The sequence below is a fragment of the Eschrichtius robustus genome, chromosome 1 (genome assembly GCF_028021215.1).
Source record: "Eschrichtius robustus isolate mEscRob2 chromosome 1, mEscRob2.pri, whole genome shotgun sequence".
In the NCBI taxonomy this organism is placed as follows: domain Eukaryota; kingdom Metazoa; phylum Chordata; class Mammalia; order Artiodactyla; family Eschrichtiidae; genus Eschrichtius; species Eschrichtius robustus.
The window spans coordinates 75108036-75130524 of record NC_090824.1 but is presented as its reverse complement, the minus strand read 5'-3'; the positions used below and the strand labels follow the sequence as shown (position 1 = coordinate 75130524).

At 39.7% G+C, this 22489-nt stretch overlaps 1 protein-coding gene across 1 annotated transcript in view; it reads left to right on the top strand.

The window, feature by feature from the left end:
* LOC137767243 (T cell receptor alpha chain MC.7.G5-like) overlaps window positions 1-22489 on the top strand; it is a 277753-nt gene that overhangs the window by 51806 nt on the left and 203458 nt on the right. The gene's annotated exons all lie outside the window — the stretch shown is intronic.

The following is a 22489-nucleotide window of genomic DNA, read 5'->3' as shown; positions in this document are numbered from 1 at the left end:
AATTAATCAATCATGTCTACATAATGAAGCCCCAATAAAAACTCTGGACACCAAAGCTCAGGTGAGCTTCCTGGGCTGACAGTACTCTGTGAGTATTGTCACACACTGATGCTGAAAAGTTAACCCATCCCTGAGCACAATGGGAGCTTCAAGTTTGGAATCCTCCCAGACTGTCCTTTGCATCTCTTACTTTGGCTGATTTTAATGTATTCTTTTCCTGTAATAAAAATAACCATGAGTATAATAGGTTTCAAAGCATTCTTTGAGTTTTTCTAGCATATTATGGAACCTAAGTGTGGTTTGTGGAAACCCCTAAACTTGAAGTTGTCAGAAGTAAGGATAGTGTTGTGTAAACTCTTCCCTTTAACTTTATAGTTGGTTCCTAACTCCCTTCAAATGGGGTCAGAAGTTTTGGGTAGACTTGGCAGTCTGGAGGACTATGCCCTTAACCTCATAATCTGACCAATTCTGGTAGCTACATTTTGTATTGAGCAATTCCATATGGATAAAATAAGTTTTATCTGTGTGATGCCTAAGCAACTAATTAATTATATCAAGAGAGTGAAAAACAAAGTTAAAAGTAGATAACATGGGCAAAATAACTGGAGAGGGGACAAAATGTCTAAATTTTGATGCTATGTGTATTGTTTGGAACACATGTATATGTGAGATAACCACTTTTAAATGTTTTCAACACATGGGCTGGCAACACCTAACAATAACAATTAGCATTTGTTAAGTGCTTACTGTTTAACAGTTTCTGTTCTGAGTGTTGTACACATATTAACTTATTTAATTCTCATAACAACTCCAGTTATTAGCCCAGTTATAGAAACTGAGGCACAAGGAGGTTAAATAATTTGTCCTAGGTTACATACTCCCAGGATTTGAATCCATACCATCTGACTCTATGGTTCATGCCTTTAACCAGTGCCTCATACAGTATCTCAGAAGGTAATCACTTACATCTTCTCTGATCTCGTAGAAAGGTGTTAGTAAACTGGTATCTTAATTCCAAATCCCAATGTCTCTGTGATAAAGTAACATTTTTATATGAGCAGATGTGTATTTTATTTCATCCTGTGATGTGTATTTTATTCACCCTGTGATCCTTCTCACATTAGGCAGGAAGTCCTGACTTCTTGTATTGAAGGAGGTAGGAAACAATGAACACAAAAGAAAAAAGAATAATTCTCTGCTTTCAAGCTTCAAAATAAAATTTGGAAACTTTCTGTAGAAACAATAGAATGAAAGACAAGGGGTTTGAGTTTGGGTTATAACCCTTGAGTTTAAAAAAAAAAATCTATGTCTTAAAAAAGATCTCTGAGAATATAGGTTGGTACAAACCCTAGATTTAATACAAATTTCTAGGTCTGTGGGAATTCCTAGGGGTGATGGAGATAAAAGCAAGACAGTTAAGACATTGATGAGGATCTCCGTGCCCTACCTTCATACCCCCTCCCACCAGAGGGGTGGGAGGGTCAGTATGGAGCCCCAAAGAGGTTTGTAGGAAACTGAGAATAGGAGACTTACTAATTCCTGTCGGAAAGCCTGAGTGACAATATCCTTTTAAGTATCCACCAGAGCAGAGATAGCTGTGCTGTAGTGACAGTGGGCCCAGAGAGCCCAAGACAACCCCATTCTGCCAAATTGATGTTAGCGCAGATGAATTTTCATCTGCACACAAAAGCACGGAAATTAACTGAGAGAGCCTTAGTGAATCTGGAAGGGTTTCAATTTCATGAAAAAAAGGACACAGAACACGTATATCAACAACCAGAAACCTAGAGGGACTCGGACATCTGGACACACGGAAACAATAATGCTGCAGGACAGACCCAAAGCGCTGCATCCCAGCAGGTGCCAGCATGGGCCTGGTGCCCCCAGCCAACACCAGGACACCACTAAGCCCTCTAGAACTTAAACAGCATCCCAAGGATGGAGAGGGGGAAACCTAGACTGGTGGAGAAAATCCTCAATTGACTTTAAAAATTATGATCTAACTAAGAAAACCCTATATTTGCTTAAAGTAAGTTTTCTGATACCAGGAAAAATGGTTACTGGAGTTAGAAAGTAAGTCGTTATAGAAAATAAAGCTGTTGTGGTTTGTACATCTGAGCCAGTTACAAAATGTTTGCCTGCTACGTCTCTAGTCACCAAATCAGCCATATTCAATGTCTTTTCTGCTCCTACAGAAATGACAAATGACTTTCACATGTATTACATACCCCTCAGGCCAGCCAAGGGTTATGTGCTGTTTCGAAGACTGGGAAACCAAAACACCACAACTGAAAACCGCCAACCTGGATACTTATTAAAAGAAATAGCTTGGATTAGTATGAAATTTGGTGTAACCCTGAAATATGGGAATTTGTTACTAGAGGCACCAGAGGCACACATATTCCCTGTTAGGGGACCCTGCTGACACTATATCAGAATGAAAGCAGGGATTGGCAAAGAGTAGTTTCAAATAGGCACATAAACAAACATGGAGAAATAGTAAACACATAAGATAATTCATTCGGACACTTTTATATGCAGCATGTATAGGATTTAAAATAACATTTCCATAGTAAACTGAAAACATTACTGTGTAAATGCCACAACTAAACCAAATGAAAGAGTAAATGCCAGCCTTGCAAACTGGTCTCCCTTAAGGGCACTCAAAGGCATTGGATTGCCTGCTCTTCTCTAAAGAAATGTCCTCCTCTCTATCAATATTTTCTGTTTTGACAGCAAACTCATTGACCAGCATATGTTTCCCAATTTCTGAACAACTGACATTCAAGGCCTAACAAACATTCGTTCTCCACCTTCTCAGAAACCTCATAGGAGCCACTGTTGCCAATAAAAACACATCATAAATCTAACCCCCAAACTGCATCACTTCAAAAGGAGAATGGATGCCCCCATTCCCTACATTGTTTGTATACATCTGTGTCCATCTGTGTCGGGTCTCTCATTGAATCGGCTGTGCCAGCAGGAGGTCATCAATCAGCAGGGGACGGCAAGCAAAAGTAGAGAATGGCTTAGCAGAAAAATGGAGTCTTTCTTTATTCCCTTTTGTCGCCTACTAAAATGTAAGTTGCTTGTTGATCTCATCACACTGAGTTATGTTTTTGTGAAGTGTTAAAAAGACCCAGCCTGCACATATTCTTGAAGTTCTGAAATAATGGCTCAGTGAACAGATGTATACTTTCTCCCAGCAGCTCTTCGTGGAAATGAATTTTTAGGAGCCCCAAACATCCATGATTCAGCCCTGATGAAAAGTTAAGTTAAACCAAAATACCATTATTTTTTCGACAGAAGTTTTAAGAAGTTATTGACACAAGGACTTTTGAGACTGAAAAACACTGGGTTAACAAAAAGCCTTTGTTTGGTGAAACAAATTAAAGCACAGCCTCCAGGTACAGATGGCCTACGTGCAGATCCTTCAGATTTTAGCTCTGTGACCTTAAATAAATACTTCATTTCTCCACTCTTCCGTCTTTTTGAAAAGTTGGGATAGTAAATAATAGGTACCTCATAGAGATGCCAGTGCCTGACACATAATAAGTGTTCGATTAATGTTTGTTATTAGCTGCATATAGATAGAAAAGGGAAGCAGCGAATGCACAGTTACGTACCAGTGACTATAAAAATAAGCTAAATTCATGTTTCGTATCTTATAATCATATAAAGTTTTCTGCTTACTTCTGTTAACTAAAAAGAGCAAGGAGCTTTCTTATAATATTGAAAATATTATCCTAATGGTTCCAAGAACTGTTAATTAGGAATGTTTGTTCCAGAAACATCACTTGTTGGATGTTTGTTAGAGAACCCCGATTATTGTACTTGTAAACTGTGTTTACCATGCAGCCTCCTCTGACTCACCAGCCTTGTGATTAGTAAACAGCAAAAGGTAGCATTGCTGATTTAGGTCTAATTTATTCAATCAATATAAAAGGACTGTGCAGATTCCCCTAAACTGGGAGCATAGCTAAAGGCATTCTTCACTGTTAAAATGAACTTTTTAAAAAATGAGATGATTCTAACAAATTTACTTTAAATCACAATGCAATATCTCTAAATGAAAACAATATCTTCTGTCTGACAGCATGGCATTCAACTTACTTTCAGATTTATTCAGTGTTTTCTCAATTTCAAAAGCACTTGAAAATCCATAAGGAGGGGCAGAATGTCTTTCTTCATTTTCAATAGTTACATCAAGGATGCTTTTCAAAAGTCTTTTATATTTATCATGCCTTCAACAAGTAACTCTTACAATACTCATAAAACCAGCTCAAACTCACCCTATCCTGTTTCTAATCAGATACTGAGTTGTTTTCAGAGACAACAAAACAAAAAGGCAAGTCATGCAGCTAAGGCATGTGCAGAAGAGAGAATTTTGACTTCAGATAACACCGGGAACAAAAGTTTCCCCCAATCCCACCATGGAACCAAAGGACCGGGACATGACAAGCAGAAGAGATTGACTTTTTCCTTTACCCATCTCAGTATTATATGATGGTGACAGCCAGCACGAACAATTTTTGTAATTTAAAGATAATAGTATTTTTAAGGAAAGTTATAATGGCAATGCCTAAGTAAAGAGCTAAGGAATGTTTTGGAGTCCCCGAAAGCTTCTGATTGAAGACACAAACTAGGTCCGGTCGTGGAAAAAACATGTACTTCGGATTCTGAGCTTTGCTACCATAGGGAGGTAAGGAGAGAGAGTAAGAGAGAGAGAAAGAGAGAGAGAGTCTATGTGCTTGTCCCATTATTTCTATTTCTACTAATTTAATTCATAGGAAATAATCATAAATGTGCATAAATAATTACATAGAAGTACAGTATTTCGTTGTAACACTTTTTATTATGTAAAAAATTGGGGGAAATATAAATGTCTACCAGTAGTAGAATGGCTAAATAAATCATAGCAATTTCTATACAAATGCAGCCATTAGAACCATACTAATGATCTGGAAATACTCTTGCTGTTAAGAGAAAAAATACAATAAATAAACTGAATATACCACATTGTTACAACTTTGTAAATGTACATATATAAAGCTAAAACACTAAGCTGTTAACAAAGCTTCTCTCTGCGTACTTGATTTAAAAGGTGATCTTTATTTTTTTCTTCATATTTTCTCCGTTTTCCCATTATATGTAATAAATATGCATTCCTTTGAAATTAGAACTTTAAACATACCATAGATATTTTTTAAGAAACCCTGGGAGAGGGAGAAGAGGCACATAGCAGAGAAATCAGTGGGAAAAATACAAGAAAACCCACACTTCCTTACCTCCCCGTGACGCTGAATTAAAAACTGTAAAGCAAGAGATATATATTTTATCAGGGGTATGAGACAACATAGAAGATAGTATAGAATATTTATACATACTGACTGAAATGATCCAGCAAGAGACAGAAATTGATAATGCAGACGATAGAACCTAACATTGCAAAGTCCTTGAGTTGGCAGAGGTGATGGGGTCCAGTACGTGAATGGAGGAGTTGGCCTTAACATAAGCAGGGAGGGTTCATCCATTAAATAGAAAGGCATAGAGCACAGCTTCAGAGGCAGTAGGGTTGCAGATTTGGAGTGAGAAGATGAAGAAGTTGTACTCTGATTGCTTCTATTTTCTTAGTGAAATGAGAAGGGAGCTTATTAGTTAAGTATGAAGGGGGGAGAAAGAAGGTGTGAAATAGTCTAATACTGCCTGGTTTTCCTCATTCTCACTTCTATGTGCAATGCAGTGAAAAATCCCCATACTCGAGAAACATTTTCTAAACACTCTTAATGGTTATCTATCCCTTTTTTAAAAAAGTGAAGAAATGAGGGTATAGAACAAGGGTTCCTGGCCATACTGAGCTTACATTCTTGTTGATGAAATAAAACACAAATGAGATGATAAGGAAATAATTCAGCCAACAAGAAAATGGTTTTCAATCAAGAGACTTACTAAATGAAACAGGTGCACTATTTATGATACCAATAATAGTACCCCAAGGCAGTGGGTGTGCTTATGTTCTCTATAGTTATCCTTCTGAAAGCTTTCATGGCCTGAAAGAAGGAAAGTTTATGTAGGTAAAGAATTAAGTCAGAGTGGATGCAGGCTCAGAGCCAGGGTGCTGAAATTAAATGGAGGATGGTGGAATGAGGCCCATGTTAAAAACAGAGTGGCCCTAAGTCAGCCTGTGAGGAAAGAGCCAGGTCATACCCTAAGGGCCTCCTCCAGGAAGACCCCTGTTGGAAAGAAGCAGGCATCCAGGGTGTTGGCAGAGCCTGTGCTTGGGCAGCTCAACAACACAGTTAAGTCCAGGGGCCCCCAGGTGACTCTTTTGTTTCCTCAGTCTGGTACCTTCCCTCTCTAAGCAGCACCCTGCCATCCCCCTTTTCCCCCTTATACACACACACATACACACACCATTTATCATAATCATCCAGCAGGTCCTAATTTAGATATCGATTCTTCTGGGAAGCCTTTTCTGGGGGATATCCTCTCATGTGACCCTCTACCTACCGTACCAGATCTAAGCTGTGTGAGATCAGTGACCTTGTGCCTCTTATTTATAGTGTTACCACACCAAACTTGGGTCCACTCACCCAACGCACAGTAAAGCCAATCTACTGACACCAGGTGGTGGTGAAGGAAAGTACAGTGTTTATTGTAAGGCTCCAAGCAAGGAGAATGTGCAGCTCACGCTCAAAAGACCCGAACTCCCCAAAGGCTTTTGGAAGGGTTTTTAAAGACAGTGTGAAGGAGAGGGACACAGGGTGTGTGATCAGCTCGTGCACAACTCTTCTGACTGGCTGGTGGTGAGGTAACAGGGTGACGTTTTGGGAATCTTAATCATCAACCTTCTGGTTCCAACCAGTCTGGGGTCTACTTGCTTGTAGTTAGTACGTAGTTAACTTCTTTCACCTTATTATTCTGTGTAACTGGAATGATTATTCAAGAAATGGATGCTATTCAGTGAACTTCCAAGAAGAGGCTAAATTAATCAGCCTTATCAGCTCACAATTACAGTCAGGGATCTGCATCATTGTGTTCTCAGGGCACAGAGAGCAGAGTGATGGGAAAAAACAAAGAAAAGAAAAACAAAAACCCAGGAGCCAGCCAAAAACACCCCAGGCTCTAGAAGCCTGGGGACACACACACACACTCAGGAAAACGCTGGGAAACAGGAATTGTGAGTGATCCTCTGGGATCTGAGGAGGAAACTGCTGATTATTTTTAGAAAAACATTCCCACCCCTGGGCTCAGAGAATAGAGAAATGGTATCCAGACCTCCTTCTCAGAAGCATTCTCCTCCCCAGAAGCATTCTCCTCCCTGAATCTAGTACCTGAGGTAATTGGGCAGCAGATAAAAATAGCATTTGCACAAAACAAAGCAAGTAATTTTTTAAATAGCTTGTTGCCTGAGCTTTGTCTGCTTGCAGATGTCAGACACCAAGCCAACTCCTCTAGCTGTAAACACTGGCTACATGTCTCAGATGGAACGTTTCTGACTTCATCTCCCCTCCCCACACATCAGGCAGTAAGGAGGGCGGGCCAGGACCAGCAGTTAAGACAGCTGTTCCCACAGCTGGTTTTATCGCAGTCCCCCAGACCCCTCACACACCCACCCTCAGTCTCTGCCCGCCTACGCTGACCCATCCTGCCAGTGCGGCCAGACCAGACTTCCCAGTGTCTCTCCTCCTCAGAACCTTACCAGGATTCCTCTTGAGACGACACTTTCCCTGAAAACACAGCGAGCTTTGTCACTTCACACTCTTGCTCGGGCCATTCCACTTACCTCAAAGATTCTCTACTCCCCATTTTTTAGTACTGAAATCCTACCTCTGATTCACACTTAGCTGCAGCAATCTCCCTCATCCTTGCCAACTCTAAAACCTTATAGCAGAGAAAGACAAATATTATACGATATCACTTGTATGTGAAATCTAAAAAAATAATACAAAGAATCTATTTACAAAACAGAATAGACTCACGGACATAGGAAACAAATTTACGATTACCAAAGTGAAGAGTGGCAGGACAGGTAAATTAGGAGTACGGGATTAACAGATACACACTGCTGTATATAAAATAGATAAACAACAAGGATTTACTGTATAACACAGGGAACTATATTCAATACCTTGTAATAACCTATAATGGAAAACAATCTGAAATATATATATATACATATATATGACTGAATCACTTTGCTGTACACCTGCAACTAACGCAAGAGTGTAAATCAACTATACTTCAGTCACTCAATCAATCAATAAATCAATAAAACATTGTAGCAGTCATGTTGCTTTAGACTGCATTTATTTGTGGATAGGTCACAGACACTGTGTTAGATGCCAAAGATACAATGCTGAGGAAAAACTTTACCCGACAACAGGTTCCCTATTGTCTAATGGGAAAGGTAGGATAAACAGATATATAAACAATATATATGCAAATTAGGATCAGTGTTATGAAAGCAATAAACAGGAGGCTGAGAGAGAGAGTGAAGGGTGTAATTTAACAGGGTGATCAGGAAATGCTCTTCCCTCTTCCGCGAGAAGTGACTGAGGGGGCTGAGAGAAGTCAGAATTGTTACATTAATGAACATTCTACTGCTTGGAAACAAGGGGGTTCCACCCAACAGAAGTGCATAAACACATTGATTTCATGGCCCAGAAAAGGTGACCCTGCACACCTTGCTGATGGTCCTCCACAGGGATTTTAATCTGGATTTGCAACAATCCACACCTCCAGTTTCACTCCCCCTGAAATAGGACTGTAGGCATTTGCCGTGTGTCTGTCTAGGAAACTTGTATTCACAGCAGAATAAAGTTGGTTTTCATGAACACCAAGGTTTTCTTTATAATGCTACTCTAAAGGGCTGTACTAACTGGCCAGAGCTCAGGAGACATATGAGAGGGTGTTCAGTTAGCAACTGAATCTCTCATGACCAAACAGTTTCTAAGTTTCTGTTCAGCTCAGCAGCTCACTGTTGTGTTCCTGGAGTGAGAACTCCAACATCAAGGAAATCATCTCCATCTAGAATTGTCACTGTTTTGGGAAAACCAATACGGACCTTGAGACCTAAAACCAATACGGACCTAAATCTGAAAATCCCAGGGCATTTTCTCCAAGTTTTCCAGGATGGTTGATGCAGGTGCAATCTGGAGGTAGCAACTAATGTAGTGTGACATCACAGGAAGTTAAGCAACTTGTTTTTCTTATGCAACTTATCAAACTTCTAAGGAATTCTTTGGAAATCTGTGCGATACCACATCCAAAACAAAACAGCTTTACCTTCAGATGCCCAAAAAAGGTTGAACTCAGAGGGCAACTGAGTTGTAATGTGAATCCAGAAAGAGAGGACTATTCCAGAAAGAGAGAGACTATTCCAGAAAGAGAGAGAACCACAGGATGGAGTTGCACTTATGGCTCCTAGGAAACACCATTTTCTAACAGCTACTGTTTTCACCAACATTTTCTCAGCAAAATTCCCACAGCCATCTCTGAAACCACTTGCTTGGAAGCACCGTTCTTAGAGGAAGGAGCCTCTGTAATGGGAATTCCTGTGCACTGGAGCTACCTTTGAGGATAGGAGATAATATTGACTTAAGGGAACATTTTAATCAATTATTCAAAACACATTTATTGAACATGTACCATGTGACAAACACTGTGGTCAGTGCAAGTGTTATGAACTTGAATAAGACATAGTCCCTGCCTGCAAGGAACTCACAACCTTCTTGACATGCCAGGCACAAAAATAAAATCATGATAAAATGTGTCAGGAACCAGATATGGGTGGGGCACTATAGGAGCACAGAAAAGGGGCTTTCTTGTTCATTTAGGAGCTAACGGCCCTCCCCAGAAATAGTTTTCTAGTACATCTTCACTGATGTACCATCCAAAGGATGAGAAAACATATCCTTTCACCATAAAGGATAAAATATCGCAAATTTAGATGTTCAAAACTGCTGTTATCACTTAAGCCTCTTAAAAATACCTTGAGTTGGAACAAGCGCATGATATCTATCCCTATTTTATCCTTATATTGAATAAATTAGGTTAGAAGCCAAGGCATTGTCACCAGAAAGCAGGTGAGAGGGATCAAGGAAAAACAAACGGTGATTTTCTTCACTTCCATATGGGTGATAGATATTTTCTAACATAGATGTGCCATACAAAACCTACCAGACTCTGAGTATCACAGTAGTCCCCAACGCCAAAAAGGAGGACCCATCAGTTGTGATCTCAGTCTCAGATACACTCTTATACTCAGAGAGTTTCAGGAATAAGTGGAAACGGAACATAAAACCTGGGACATCAAGGAGGGCCCTGAGTCTGTGTGTCCCCGGATGGGAGGTGTATTAGTCAGCCTGAGTTGCCATAATAAAATGCCACAGACTGGGTGGCTTAAACAACAGAAATTTTTTTTCATAGTTCCAGAGGATGGAAGTCAAGGTATCAGCAGATTCAGCTTCTCCTGGGGCCTCTCTCCTTGGCTTGCAGACAGCTGCCTTCTTGCCCTCACATGGCCTTTTCTCCACGTGTGCACAATGCTGGCATCTCTTCCTCTTCTTAGGGCACCGGTTCTGTTGGGTTAGGGCCCCCCCTTATGACCTCATTTGACCTTAATTACCTCTTTAAAGACCCTATCTCCAAATGCAGTCACTTTGGAGGTTAAAACATCCACATATGAATTTTGGAAGGGACACATGTCTGTCCATAATATGTGGAGAAAGGACTGTTCTCTTCCCAGAAACAATCCTCCCTTAAGGCCATTCACAGAGAGACAAACATTATTTCCTAAGGTTGCCCACAGTTCCTAGAGGTCTCCTGCAGTTCCTCTGCCATGTGGGCTTACTCAGCATGGCTGCTTATGTCATCAAGCCAGCAAAGAGAATCTCTTATTCCAGTCTGCCGAGACGGACTCTTTTCTAAAGTAACATAATAGAGTGACAGCCCATCACCTTTACATGTTGTGTTGGTTAGAAGCAAGTCACAGGTCCCTCCCACAAATAAAAGAGGAGATTATACAAGGACATGGACAAGAAGCAGGGATGTGTCTCTCCACCGGAGTCCACCATCTGGCCCCCAATGACTCACACCCCTCTTACTTGCAGAATACGTTCACACACATCCTAAAGGTCTCAAGAGTATCATCCCATATAGCGTCAGCTCATAGTCAAAATCTCATCATCTAAATTATGTTCAAGTTCAAATGCAGCTCCTGGGTGTAATCTGTTAGGTACAGCTCCTGGGACACAATTCCTTTCCATCCGTCAACCTGTGAAACTAGAGGGAAACAAGTGATCTGCCCCCAACACGCCCATCATACAATGTTGGAACAGACACTATCAGGAAGGCATGGACATTTTGGTTCAAAAGGGGCAAAAATGAATGATGAAAAGGAGTCACTAAAATCCAGCTGGGCAAACATTGGAAGTTTCTTGATTAGATTTAAGGCCTGGAAAAAATTCTCAACTGTGCCCTCTTGGCTTTTAGTTCCACCCTCTGAGTCATCCTTCCTTTCATGAAAAGTAGAGTGTTTGCAGTAGAGTAGTTTTATCAGCCTGCTTCCTACCAGTAGAATTTTAGGGGTCCAACAGCCTCCTTTTTTGCTGTTGGAGGCTGTATGCTCTATGCTCTCTCTGTCCCGTTCAGTCCAAGCTAGCAGTATTACTGCTGAAATAATCTTGTGGATCTACCATGGATTTCAATGAAGGTCACGCCTTTAGAAAAGAGCCACACCCACAAATCTTCTCCAGATAACCTCTATCTTCAGCTCCTGTTCAGACGGCTGAGGGACCATACACTCAAGCTTCCTAGTTTGATTGAGAGGATCTATGAGGCGTGTCCTTAATCTCTTGAAAGAACCCTTTGTGTGACTGAATACTCCCACCTTTAATCTTTTCTGGTGTTTTAATCAAAAGTTGTGTAGTCTCACTTATATTTTTCTCTGTGCCGCACTATCTTAATTTTAACACCTATTTAGATTGAGAATTTTCAGATTCATCCAGTCCTGGTTCCTTTTTGTTTAACAATTCTTTCCTCAATTTATCTCTCTCCTCTTGCATTTCATTATAAGCAGCACGAAGAAAGCCAGTGGCACCTTCACCCTTTGCTTAGAAATCTCCTTAGCTCTACAACCAAGTTCAGCCTTCCACATAACCACAGGAAACAACTTCACAAAGTTTTCTGCCACTGCCTAACAAGGGTTCCCCTTCCTTCAGTTCTGAATAGCAGTTCCTTACTTTCTTCTGCAACTTCCGCAGCAGTATCCTTAAAGTTCAGATTTCTACTAACAATCTGTTCAAGGTTATGTAGACTTTTTCTATCATGCTTCTCAAAATTCCTTCAGCCTTTTTAGGTATTTGTTACAGAAGCACCCATTTCCAGGTGCCAAAATCTGTATTAGTTTTCTATGGCTGCAAAACTAATTACCACAAACTAGTGGCTTAGCACAACACACACTTGTATCTCACAGTTTCTGTCAGGAAAGCATGCTCTAAAGAATCTCCCTGGGGGTTTGATGAAGTAAGCAGTCATGTTGGAGAAATCCATATGGCAAGGAAGAAAAGGTGGCAATTTTTTTTTCTCCTTACTGACACAGGAAAATACATAAGTCATGAAAACTGACAAAAACACTGAGCAGTAACACTGACAGATAAACTGATACTGGAATCCGAGAGGCATCTCCCCTTAATAGAAGGCAGATAGAGCTCTATTTAGAAAAATGTTGCCGGGTTTCCCTTCCCAACCCACCAGGTTTTATCTCAGGGAGCCAGAACCATCTAGAAAGTCACTTCATAAACTTAGAGACTGGCTGATGGGCACTCCTCCCTCCACCTATATATTCCACATCCACCATGTATCTACACCCAGAAATAGAAACTGCCAGAAACCACTTAGAGAAAGTCAGTAGGGACACTAGCAGTGCTTTGCCTCTTTTAGGTAGAGACAGTGAAAGGAAAAATTTACATATATACATGGCGTTTTTGTCCCTATCAGAGTATGAGGTAATCGGGATAGAGAAGAAAATATTGAATATGGTAACTATCTTTTATGTTTGTTTGATTGTCAAAATTAACGTGCTCTAATGGCTTCTTCATATATTTAAAATAAAGAAGTTAGTCTGGGTAGCCTCAAAAGCCCTTCAATTCTAATTATTTTGTGATTCTGTGATTCCAAACATTAAAATTTTAATTACTGTTGGTTTAGAAGTTTAACTCTCAAAATGCTAGTCTTGGCACTGATGCCAAGCCCTTGATGAGGTTCTAGTTGGTAACTCAGAGTTGTTGACCCCTGGTAATACTGCAGCCATCCAGAGCCCAGGGAAAGCTGAGTGAAAAAACAAAGGTTTAAGACTTGGGAGCCCAAACTTAGATAATCAACTGTCAACTTATACACACAAAAATGAAAACCTTCATGGGAACATCACAGATATACACCCAAAATCTGCCACATTCGAATTTCAAGTCTTAGTGTTAGGTTTTATAAAATTAGTTCTCTCCCAGTGTGGAAACCTATGGATAAAGGGTCTTCTTTTTCTCTCTCCCAATATATTTTTTAATCTACCTTCCTGCCATTAGTAATTCTGCTTCTATTCATGTTTAGATTTACCCCAGAGCAGTCACTTTCATTTCTATCTTATTTTTTCACTTAAGTATAAACTTTAATATAGTGATGCTGGAATGTGTCCCCACATTGGTCTAGGGTTCAAGAATCGGCACTTTTTTTTTTTTTAAGGCATTGTTTACTTTGTTTATTTATTTATTTTTGGCTGTGTTGGGTCTTCGTTTCTCTGCGAGGGCTTTCTCTAGTTGTGGCAAGCGGGGGCCACTCTTCATCGCGGTGCGCGGGCCTCTCACCATCGCGGCCCCTCCCGTTGCGGGGCACAGGCTCCAGACGCGCAGGCTCAGTAATTTTGGCTCACGGGCCTAGTTGCTCCGTGGCATGTGGGATCTTCCCAGACCAGGGCTCGAACCCGTGTCCCCTGCATTGGCAGGCAGACTCTCAACCACTGCGCCACCAGGGAAGCCCTCGGCACTTTTTTTTAAGCTCCCCAATTTACTTTAATGTGCAACCAGGCTTGAGAACTACTGGGCTAGAACATTTTAAAAAGACTTCTCCTCTGTCTGGGCTCCAGGGGACAATCTTGCCCATTAACACGATTCTGACAACAATGAGACCATGCTGACACTACACGGGGACTGATGAGAGGCCTGAACTCAGGAGAGTAAAAGGTAAAATTATAGGGCTGAAAATTAGAAACATGAACACTATTGAGGTCATTGACAATAAATTTGCTTTAAAATACTCTTGAACTTTAGGAAGCTTTGTGACCACCTGTTTCCTTCTCCTACGTGAGCAATTTTCCCAATCTTATACCCAGTCCCGGGCTTGTAAACCTCTTCATTCTGAGAACCTCCGCATTCAACTATCATTTCTTTGGATAGGATTTCCTTTATAACAGATTCACCCTTTATAACAAACCCCTCTCAAAAGAATGATATGGCCAGAAGTTATTTCTTTTTCTAAACAGGTCACTCTAGCCTTTATGAGCACACATCAGTACTCAAGTCATCCTTATCACTTCTGGAATGACAATTTCAGCAGCCAGGATCTCAATGGTGAGTTCTGGGGTGGAAACTAACCAGAAACATGGTTAGTTCAAGGACCTCACGATAATAAATATTATATAATATATAAATATTATATAATACATAAATTATATAATATTTAAATATTATATACTAAATAGTCAGCTGCATACCTATCTGGTTAAGAAACAGTAGTGAACTCTGGAACAATGATCTTTTGTAAACAAACCTGTTTAATGGTCTTAAAAATAAAATATCATTACAAAGAAATTAGAGAAAAATTATATCAATTTTTAAAATGGATATGAACACATAATTTTGAATTAAGAAAAAATAACAAAAATATGAAAAGAATTCAACCTCCGTGATAAACAAAAGCACATTAAACAATAAGAAAATATATTTTTTTCTCTACAAATTGTTAAATAATTTTTTTAAGTATTAGACTCTCTGGTGCTTCTGAGGATGTCATGAACAAAAAACTCAGAGTAATGTTGCAGAAATTTCAATTTGTACACTCATTCTAAGGGTAATTTGTTAATACCCTTAAATATAAAACTATTCCACTCAACAATTCTACAACCAGAAATTTGCCCTTAAGAAATAATCAGAAAACTTGAGCCCAAATTGACCAAAGCAAGTATTAAAGAATCAATATCATACAGGTCATGTTCTTTTACTACCATGAACAAAGTTAGATCTATCAATAAAAAGCAACTTCAAACAAAAAGAGATGCATTTCTGAAGTAAGTCAGACAGAACAGAAACAGACTCACAGACTAAGAAAACAAACTTATGGTTACCAAAGGGGAAAGGTGGGGGGGAGATAAATTAGGAGTCTGGGATTAACATATATACACTACTATATGTTAAATAGATAATCAACAAGGACCTATTATATAGCACAGAGAACTTTACTCCATATTCTGTAATAGCCTAAATGGGAAAAGAATTTGAAAAAAAAGAGATAAATAAATGTATAACTGAATCACTTTGCTGTACACCTGAAACTAACACAACATTGTAAATCAACTATACTCCAATGTAAAATAAAAATTTAAAAAAAAGAAAGAAATACACTTCTAAATAATTTGTGAACCAAAGAAGAAATCATAATGGAATTGTTGAAATACTTACAACTGAACCATAAAGAAAGATCTATATTTTAACACTTCTGAGGTAAACCTAAAGCAGTACACAGAGTAATTTTATAGCCTTAAAGATATAGTAAAAACAAAAAACTGAACATGATAAACTAAACATTCAATCAAAAAGTTTTAAAAGAGAATAAGAATAAACAACAAAAGTAGGAGGAAGAAAATAGTAAGACTAAGAGCTAAAATTAATGAAATAGAGAAAAAGAAGCAATGAAAAGGATCAATTTAAAATGGTTCTTTGAAAAGATTTACAAAATGGAAAAATCTCCAGTAAGATTTGTCAAGGAAATAAAAAAGACAAAAATATTGTGTAAAAGATCATAACTACAGGCACAGTAAAAATTTAAATAGTTACAAGAAAATGCAAGATATAAATTCATACAAATAAATTTGAAAACTTGGACAAAATATAAAACTTTCTAAAAATTATAATCTGGCAAAACTGACAAGAAAATTAGAAAATTTGGATTTACATGTAAATTAAAGAAATTTAAAACTCTATACATACATATGGTTTAACAGGCAAGTTACATCAAATCCATGACCAATAATTTCCATATTATACATACCGTACCTGAGTACTGAGAATAATAAAAAACAGGAAGCTAGTTAATGTATTTTTCGAGCCCAGAGAGAAACAATGACAAAAATAAGGATAGATGACAAACAAAAATTATAGACCAGTATTATTTATAAAAAGCAATGACAAGACTTCCCTGGTGGCGCAGTGGTTAAGAATCCGCCTGCCAATGCAGGGGACACGGGTTCGAGCCCTGGTCCAGGAAGATCCCACATGCGGCAGAGCAACTAAGCCCGTGTGCCACAACTACTGAGCCCACTCACCATAACTACTGAAGCCCGCGTGCCTAGCCTGTGCTCCGCAACAAGAGAAGCCACCGCAATGAGAAGCCCACACACCACAACGAAGAGTAGCCCCCACTCGCCGCAACTAGAGAAAGCCCGCGCGCAGCAACAAAGACCCAACGCAGCCAAAAATAAAGTAAATAAATTTATTTAAAAAAAGCAATGACAGCCCCTAAAAATATTATCAATCTAGTGTTGAATATTTAAAATAATACTAATACACCCAGAAGTATGAGGAAGGCTTAATATTTGAACAACATACCACCTAAATATACTAACTATAAAATTCTGTCACTAAACGCAGAAAAGTAGTTTGGTCAAGTTTAGTATGTATTTATAATTAATCTCTTAGCTATAAAATCCCTTAGCAAACTAGAAAGTAAAGGGAATTTCCTTAACCTGACAAAGGAAATGTTATTTTGCTTTTAAAACAAGATGTTAAAAGCATTCCCTTAAAAACTTGAAAACAAAAGACTTCCAATATTATCCTTTCCATTCTACATTACATAACGGTCTTAACCAGTGCGGTAAAATAATAAAAACATTAGGACCACAAAGGAAAAAACACAACTATCATTAATCATAAATGGCTGATTCCATTTTGCAGGGAGGAAATGTACAAAAGGAGCCTAGAATATCTTATCCCAGAAAACTAGGAAGTTACCAAAGACTACAGAGTCCATGTTAAAAGACTCAGTAGCCAACCTGAAAAGATTTTCACTGGTTAAAGATGGTACAATTCTCAAATCAATTAGAAAACGAATCCAATAGATTGCAAGACAACAAGTATGTTTAAATTCATGGGTTCTCAAAAGAATCCTCCTAAGTTCCTTTTGAGTATTTGTCCTGGTTTGCCTGGGATTTGCCTGGGACTATCCAGGTTTTAGCACAAAAAGCCTCACTTCCTGGGAAACCCCTCCATCTCAACCAAACAGAGATGATTGGTCACCCTATAGGGGAATCAACTCATTACCCTGAAGATTGATAACTAAATGAAAAGAATCATACACTTGACCTCAGAGAGTAATGGAAAAATTGACAAGGAAAAAACTTTATAGAAATATTATAAAGATATAATATACAGGAATATAAAAATATAAAATAATAAAGATATATAGAAATATTATAAAGTCAATAAGTAGAAATTATATAATTAGAATATCATCATTTTGCAAACCAAGTCCCAGCCAAACAATAGATCTAGTCATTAGTTATCAAAGTCACTAACAACACATGTGAGTGCACACACACACACACACATACACACAGACAACCTGACATTATGTGTCTGCCAGCAAAGTACACAACACTGTGATGTCTGGGATTTGCTTTAAATTAATCAGAATTGGGGGAGGTATGTAAATACGTGGGGTGATGGGGGTGCAGATTAGTAAACTGGCCATGAGTTGATAGTTGTGGAAGCTGGGTAATGGATATATGTTGTTTTATCATACTACTCTCTCTTCTTTTGTAGATGTTTGAATTCTCCATAATAAAATACTTCAAAAGAACCTGGTTAACATACAAATAAATCATCAAAAATGCATAGACTTATATTTACAATGTCCACTAAATCATATTTAAAATAGGCAAAACAAATATAATAAAATAATGTCACACGATGATGTTTAAACAAAGTACACTTACAAACAGAATAGTACAAAGCTGTAAAAACCACATTTTAACATACGATTGAATGACATGATGGTATACCCATAAACACAATGTTAAACAAGAGAAGATTTCAATATGATCCCAATTCCTTTAAAGTATGCACATTTGCGTTAAAAATACTGAAAGAAATACAACAAAATATTAACAGTATTTATCTCTGGGGAATGAGATTATAGTTGGATTTTATTGTCTCCCTTACACTTTATACTTTTTGGTTATATCTACATTGAACAAGTTTTCCTCATAATAAAAAATATACTACATGTTATATGTTTATTAAAGAAAAGTACCCAGCCTGGAGGAAGACAAGTGGGAGGGCAAACACAGAGAGCAAGTGACATGACTAAGCGTGCACATGCAGAAATCCCGTTTCCAGCTCTGCAGCAGCAAGGCTACAGGACCGCCCAGCACCAGTGATGCTGCCAGGGTCTGCCAGGTGGCAAGCAGAATAAGAGCCATTTCACCAGTGGGAAGAGCCCCAAGGATGCAGCCCGGACCTCCTGCTCTCTTGTACATAGTCATGGCCCTCATCTGCCTTGGTAGGGAGCTCGCCAACCCTGCAGCCGGGGCTTGAAGAAGGAGATTTGGGAATAGAATTATACTCTGCTTTTCTCCACTTCATTTCCTGGGTCAAAACTTGGGTACTGTGACAGTTTCTTGTGAGCATCGCCAACAGATAAGTCATTTTTTCCTCCTTTTCTACAGGTCCCAGCAATGTTGAGAGGGTCGATCTATCTACAGACGTAGTGTATGAAAAAGAGGAAATGGAATGCAAGTTCACAGTCAGCTTTACTTACTGTATGATGTACTGGTATCGACAGCCTTCCAGTGGAGAGATGATTTACATGATTAATATTTTTTCTCAAAGCAAGCAAACAAGTAAAGGACGATATTCTGTGGAGTTTTACAAACCCACCCAAACCCTAAAACTCACCATCTCAGCCTTGACGCTGAGCGACTCGGCCATCCATTTCTGTGCTGTCAGAGAGTTCCACAGTGAGGGTAGGGACAGGAGGCGCCTTACAAAAACCCCCAGGGCTCAACACGAGACAGCCACCTGCTCCTGGAGAGAACAACCCACAGAACAGGATGAGGGTAGACACAGACACAGTGGGTGGCCCCGCTGGGATCTAGAGAGGAGCTAATGAATGTTCTAAAAACAATCCTCCCACATTTGATATCAAAGAAAAAGTGGTGGTTAAAGGACCCCAGCCTCAAGAGCATTTTCATCTCTGAATCTGGTGCCTAAGTATAGCCCATCAAGGGGTGCCTCTGTCGTTTCTGCCCGCCCAACATCCACGCCCCTTTTCTGGTGACAACACCTTGATTTTCCCTGGATAAACAAGCCTCCCCTCGTCCTACCCCACGTTTGGGTTTGGATGAGGCTGACCCCATCCTTGGACTCCCTGACCAATGAGCACAGTTCATCTCGCTGACCACAGTGACTGGTTTGAGGATGGATACATGATCCAAACCCACATCCCAACTTTAATATGGAACTATTGGGAATGCTGTTGGGGATGTAAGAGGCTGGGATGTTGTTAAAATGCAATAACAAGCCCCAAATGGAGTCATTTGCACCCCAAGACTCAATTGCAGTTTCAGCCTCTCCCAGAAATGTGACCTTTAAAACAGTCAGTCTGAAATTTCCTGATTAACACCAGTGAGGTTATCTGTGGGATAAAATCCCTGTCGTTCCCTTTCCCAAAGAGAAAACGGCTGGCCTGAAACCATCCTTTTTTTCCTTTTGCTAATACCTTCTTGCACTCCCTCCTTCTGCCTATAAAAACTTCATTTTGTACAACCTCTCAGAGCGCCCTTCTATTTGTTAGATGCGAAGCCAATCAGATCTTCAAGTTTATTCAGCTGAATTTTGTTTTTAACAATATAAACCTAGAGCTGCCAGCAGCCCACTTCCCATCACAAGGGAAGAGCATGATCCTGAAAAGAGAGAGTGAAACTGAGTTCCCAGAACAATGGACCTGCTGTGATTATGGGAGACCTACCTGGAATTTTCAGTTGAACAGCCCAGCTGCCTTAGCTTGGGTTCCACCAGAAGCAGACAAGGATTCAAGTGCAAGTGGTTTAGTTAGGAAGTGATCCCAGGATGCATGGCGAGAGCCCTGGGGCGAGTGACACGGAAGGGAGTCAGCCAATAAAGGTGTGTTGTCAAGCCAGCTGGCAGTGGGCACCAGGAGTTTAACCTTGCCAGGGAAACTTCTGGGAACCAGTGCAAAACACTTGCCTCAACTTATCCCAGCTGAGGACCAAAGGAGCAAGGGTACTGATGCCCCAATCCTGTGTGTCTTTGGCAGAGCACAGCTCCAGGGGATGGGGGTGTTAATTCCCCAGCACTTAGGTCTGCCCAACTCAAGTGTTGTCAGGAGGAAGTGGGCAATGTGCACTTTGAAGTCATAAACACAAGGGGATGAAAATGGGACATCAACAATACGACGCAATTAGTTGCTTTTTTTTTTTTTGTAAGCTATTTTGAGTTGGGTTTTCTATCATTTGCAATCAAAAGAGACCTAACTAAAAACACTAATAAAGACAGTTCATTGGGTAAAATGAACTAAGCAAGCAAAATACTTTAAAATAACTTTTTAAAACTTTCGACTTGCTGCAGTTCAGAAAGGATTCTGTCAGGGAGGGGAAATTTTCCCCTCTACCCTTCTTGAGTTCCTGTGGCTGGACTAATAATAAATTTGACACAAGAAAGACTAATGGGAGAGAAAGAAATATATTTAACTTTGTGCACACAGAGGTCTCATGGAAACGGGACATAAGAAGTGGCCAAAGCAGGCAGCTTTTATACTTTTTGACAAAGAAACAAAAAATTCATGAGGAATTGACAGGACAAAGAAACTTAGGTTTTAGGTGCTCAATTAGTGAAGAATCTAAACAGAGTCCGGGCTTGGGGTAGTCAGTTAAAGAAGTAACAAGGTTTGTTTATACAGGTTTCTTGCCCGAATTCCTTATCTCTGGCCATAAGAGTATCCTTCTACCTCTAAACGCAGGAAGGACACCTTTCACATGGGAGATTTATTTCCTGCTTTCAAGGGAACAGAGAAGGGTCGGAGTTTCCTTCTTGCATCAGCTGTTTCTCAAGCAACTTCAATTCAAAATAATCAATATGCCGTTGTGGCGTATTTTGGGGCTGCCACCCTGAGCCCCAACGATACAACTCTTCAAACTGTTTAGATATGTTAGTCAGCTCTTTCCTCCCACGTCACCTTTCCTCCTCCTGCTAAGGAGGAGGGACAAACTTACCACCTGTACCTGCATTATTACACTGGACACTTAACTGTTCTCTCCCCTTCCAGACTCCTCCTGCTCAGGGTCACCTTGCTTAGTGCTGCTATATTCATCTCCCTACAATGTCCCTCCAAAGAATCTTTTTTTTAAATGTTTATGTATTTATTTTTTTATTTATTTTGGCTGCACCGGGTCTTAGTTGCGGCATGCGGGATCTTCATTGCAGCATGCAGGATCTTTAGTTGCCACATGCGGGATCTTTAGTTGTGGCATATGAACTCTTAGTTGCAGTATGTGTGCAGGATTTAGTTCCCCAAGCAGGGGTCGAACCCGGGCCCCCTGCATTGGGAGCACGGAGTTTTACCCACTGGACCACCAGGAAGTCCCCCTCCAAAAAATCTTGCCTGCTCAGAAAGCCTGGATCCCCTGTGAGACTGTGCTTTTCCCAGCTCTGAAATTCTGCTCCTGCTGTTTGCTTCTTCTGCAACATGTTTCCTCCTCATTTCTACCTTTTGAAGTTCTCCGTCTTTCAAAACCTATTTCACATCTCTCTTCTGGCGTTCTTGAGGACGCCCCAGTAGCAAGGAACAGGCCTAGATCCCATATCTTGGTTTCTAATACCAATTCCTAATAAAAGGAACCAGAGATCCTTGGAGAAATGTCTGATTCTAGGGCTGGGGCAGGGAATATGCAGGATAAGCCTGGAGCACCTCATCATGCTAAAACACACACACACATACACAAAACACAAAAAACCAATGATGAGGCTATGTCAAAGGGACATAGGAGCCAACTGAAGAAGCTCCCTGTGACCAAAGCTGGAACACCTTGAGCAATAAAATAAATTAAGTAGTATTAGGTAGTAACCTAAAGTAGAGAATAAATATTCATGAGTCACTGATATAAATAAGTTATTGAATAAATAAATTCGGGAGAATAGACAAA